General features: G+C 41.5%; 1 pseudogene; it reads right to left on the bottom strand.

Annotated features, from left to right (window-relative positions):
* Positions 1-2,913: 2,913 nt before the first annotated feature.
* On the bottom strand, positions 2,914-4,758 carry LOC148331874 (uncharacterized; annotated as a pseudogene).

Here is a 4,758-nt window from a genome sequence, read left to right as displayed (position 1 = left end):
TCACTTTATTACTACTACTACTGCTGTATTTGTAAATGGCCTTATTTTTCTTGACAAATCCAACTAATTTCATTCCAAAACAATCTTAAAAGACTTAAATCTCCTGAATGTGTTACTTTATCAAAGGGGGAGGTCATTAATAAATATATATATATTTATTGGTGTAATTGTGTTACTCTTTTCTGAAAAACAAACCGACATCATTCTCATGTTTATCACCTTTTTTATCTAGAAAAATAAGACTGTATCCTACAAAGTCACATAATTGTGACTTTTTAATCGCAAAAATCATACTTTGTTGGAAAAAAATAAATAAACAATGCTTCAACCGTGTAAGATTATGACTGTTTTTCTTAAAAATAAATCAATAAATATACAAATAAAAATTGTGATGTGCAAGGACCAATATCGATACTATTTATTGGTATCAGGCCGATACCTTATTTCGAGGTATTGGTTATTTGTGAACGATGTTGATACCAACCACCAATACTTCAGGTAAAAATAAAAACTCTGACAACAAATGTTAATCATCCTAACCATTGGTTTGTGCTTCACTACACTACTACAATAATTAATATAACTTATCTGCCATTATGTGAATTAAAATTTCATGTATTATTGAACACTCACACTAAATTGTCCCTGTATGTTTGTGAGCGTGAATGTTTGTTTGTCTGCATGTGCCCAGTAAATGGCTCGCAACCATATCAGGGTGTACCCCGCCTATTGCCCGGAGGCAGCTGGGATAGGATAAGTGCTTAGGATAATGGTTTAGCAACTGTAAAGCACTTTGTTACAGCTGCAGCTCAACAATGATTACTTTTACTCATTTCTGTCTGGAAAAAAAGTGGTTTTGAAAATCCCTACTACTACTAATAATAATAATTAATTCTCATAGGGATGTGACATTTTTCTTCGAAAAATAAGTCTCCTTTAAAAATGTATATTTTTAACTAATTTCATTGTCATAAGGTTGAGCTTTTTTCCCATAAAGGAGGACAAGATCCAAGATAGTCCTTTTTTTCACTAACAGGCTCAGTTTATGTTTTTTTGATCAGGAAACTGAAATTAGATTATTATTTTTTTCATCTATTCATTTTTGAGAAATTAGGAAATAAGTGAAGAGGAATATGGCCACACACCCCTCCACTTTCTCAATGTCCTGGGAGAGTCACGAAAGGGACAGATTACAAACTCTCCATTGGAAATCATTGTACTTTCATTGCTTACAACGTCCAAAAATGGTGACCAATTTGCACCAAAATTCATGTAGACATCCATAGCCATGACCACTTCAACATATCAAAAGGATTAAGCCTGCCATTGCTAATTTATTTGAGAATGAGGAACTGTGTAAGTGAGCAGAGCTACTTAGATTATGCTGTTAAGTCGCGGCACACTTCTTTGCTGATCACGATGAGGACGCACGACATAAAAGCACCAGTCGGGATATTTACAGAGACTGAAGTGGGAGTGAGTAGATGTGCACATTATTTGGATGAGGATTTTTTGACTATAGGCGATATAACTACAACGCAGCGTTTTATTCTTTAGAACATGACAGCTCCGGGCTGAACGTACACCACTCAATGAAACGTTCCATTGCAGCCACACTCGGCTGTGGAATCGGCTTCATCGCTGGAACGTTTTGTTTGCTGAACATTGGCGATCCCGAAGCGGCCCAGACGAAAAGCACATGTCGCTTCGCAAAGCACACGTTTTAGTACTGATGCAATTTTTACTTGGAATCCTATTATATAAGTGCCAATGTTAACGTCAATCAGGCGTCCCTTTACGACTATAATGCACAAGAAAATTAATGTAAGGTTATGACTTTTTGAAAAAAAAAAAAAAAAAAAAAAACAACATGAGTGTATACAATTTATAATAGTTTGGACTCAAATACACATTTTTTTCTTTATTAGATAGAAACAACCTGATTTATTTCTCTCGAACCACACAAAATAATCCGTTGTTCCATCACATTGTGGAATTTTCTGAGAATGTACCTGAGGTTCACGTTTTTGAGACGACATGAAGTAATAAAATCGAAAAACCCTGCGGCAGTATTCTAATGGGTGGGATTTGGCTTGTGGCTAACGAGCAGGGCCCTCAAGTTAATATTTCTGTCGCTCTTTCCAATATGAGTCTATCCTCTTTTGATTAAAACTTTCCCCTAATGATTGTTTTCATTTTGCTGTTTCTTCGGGGGGAACCGACTGGCTCGCAGTCGAGCGTCTGCCTTTCCCAAAGAGATTTTCAGCCCCTTTGAGCTCATTGTTTTTCATTTCCCGGGGCCGCGACTTCGTTTCACTCTGCATGCGCTCTCATCAGCAGAACGCTTTTGCGCTCGACTCACTCGGATTTCCCAGCGGAGGAGTGAGGGCTCATTTATTTGCTTTTTGCACCACTCCCAATAAATGCTAGTTGCGATGAAAGCCGCGTCTTGGACAGTGCTACCAGGGGTGCAACATTACCGCAGACCTCCTATGCCAAAAAACACCGTTTGATACCAACCTTCATTAATCAGTTCATCCATCACGAATAATGTTTTATGCAAATGATCAAAAAAAGTGTTAACTTCCGCACCCCACACACATGTTTTCAATACATTTTTAAAAGCTAACTAAGCACGGACGGAAGTGAGATTTTGTCTGTCAGTGTAATCGGACCCACCGGACCTCTCAGTCGGTCACTGATGGATGCCCGTTTTGCTGATGACTTACAGAAACACGCCCTTGCCTGTCCCTTGTGTTTGTCTGCACGAGTTTCTTTTCTTAGTATGTCAACACAAATCTACTATATTTTATTTTCAGTCTAATATTTTATGTATATGTATTTATTTGGATATAAACATTTATGGTTATCTGTTAAACCTTGGTGAAATTATTTGTATTCAAGACTGTCCCTTCAGGGGTTGCCACAGCAAATCAGTTGTCTCCATCTAACCCTGTCCTCTGCATCCTCTGCTCTCACCCCAACTACTTTCATGTCCTCTTTAACAACATCCGTAAACCTCCTCGTTGGTCTTCCTCTAGACCTCTTGCCTGGCACTTGGAAACTCAGCATCCTTCTGCCAATATACTCACTATCTCTTCTCTGGACATGTCCAAACCATCTCAGTCTGGCCTCTCTGACTTTACCTCCAAAGCCCCTAACATGTGCTGTCCCTCTGATGAACTCATTCCTGACCCTATCCATCTTGGTCACTCCCAAAGAGAACCTCAGCATCTTCATCTCTGCCAGGTCCACCTCTGCTTCCTGTCTTTTCTTCAGTGGCACTATCTCCAGACCAGACAGCATTGCTGGTCTCACCACAGTTCTATTGATCTGTCCTTCCATTTTAGCTGAAACTCTTCTATCGCACATCACACCTGATAATTTCCTCCACCCGTTCCAGCCAGCCTGCATACGCTTCTTCACTTCTTTTCCACACTCTCCATTCCTCTGGACTGTAGACCCGAGATACTTAAGCCCCTCCACCTTCTTGGTCTCTTCTCCCTGTAAGGTCAATCTTTTGGGTCCCTCTCATTTACACACAGATACTCCGTCTTGCTACGGCTAATCTTCATTCCCCTCCTTACCAGGGCAAACCTCCATGCTTCCAATTCTCCTCCACCCGTTCCCTGCCCTCACGACAGATCACAATGTCATCTGTAAACATCATGGTCCATGGAGATTCCTGTCTAACCTTGTCTGTCATCCTGTCCATGACCATAGCGAACATGAAGGGACTCAAAGCTGATCCCTGATGTAGTCCCACGTCCACCTTGAACTCCTCCGTCACACCCACAGCACACCTCACCACTGTCTTACAGTCCTCATACATGTCCTGCACCACTTGAACATACTTCTCTGCTACTCCAGACTTCCTCATACAGAACCACAGTTCCTCTCTGGGCACTCTGTCATAAGCTTTCTCCAGATCTACAAAGACACAATGCAGCTCCTTCTGACCTTCTCTGTACTTCTCTATCAGCATCCACAAAGCAAATATTGCATCTGTTGTACTCTGCTATCTCTCCTAGACACTTCCATACCTCCATGGGTATATCATCAGGGCCAAGTGCCTTTCCGCTCTTCATCCTCTTCAATGTTCTTCTCACTTCATCCTGACAGATCTTTGCTACTTCCTGGTCCACAGCAGTCGGCTCTTCTTCTCTTTGTTCTCTCTCATTTTCCTCATTCATCAACTCTTCAAAGTACTCTTTCCATCTTCCCATCACACCACTGGCATCTGTCAACACTCTTCCATCCCTATCCTTTATGACCCTAACCTGCTGCACGTCCTTCCCATCTCTGTCTCTCTGCCTTGCCAACCGGTATAGATCAGTCTCTCCCTCTTTACTGTCAAACCTCGCATACAAGTCATCGTAAGCCCCTTGTTTGGCCTTTGCCACTTCTACTTTCACCTTCCGTTGTATGTCCCTGTATTCCTGTCTACTTTCTTCCCTCCCTGTCCCACTTCTTCTTTGCTAACCGTTCTCTGGATCCATTTCTGCTCCTCCTCATCCCACCACCAAGTCTCCTTATCTCATTTCCTCCCAGATGACACACCAAGGACTTTCCTACCTGTCTCGTCTCCCTGATCACATTTGCTGAAGTTGTCCAGTCATCTGGAAGCCCCTCCTGACCATCAAGAGCCCGTCTCAACTCCTTCCTAAAGGTCATACAACACTCTTCCCTTTTCAACTTCCACCATTTTGTCCTCTGCTCTGCCTTTGCCCTCTTTGTTGTTTTCACCACCAGAGTCAT

Source organism: Idiotropiscis lumnitzeri, chromosome 8, assembly GCF_059441095.1.
Source record: "Idiotropiscis lumnitzeri isolate Australia: NSW breed Sydney's pygmy pipehorse chromosome 8, RoL_Ilum_1.0, whole genome shotgun sequence".
Classification (NCBI taxonomy): Eukaryota; Metazoa; Chordata; class Actinopteri; order Syngnathiformes; family Syngnathidae; genus Idiotropiscis; species Idiotropiscis lumnitzeri.
The sequence above is the reverse complement of the archived record's forward strand: the minus strand, read 5'-3'. Positions and strand labels throughout refer to the sequence as shown.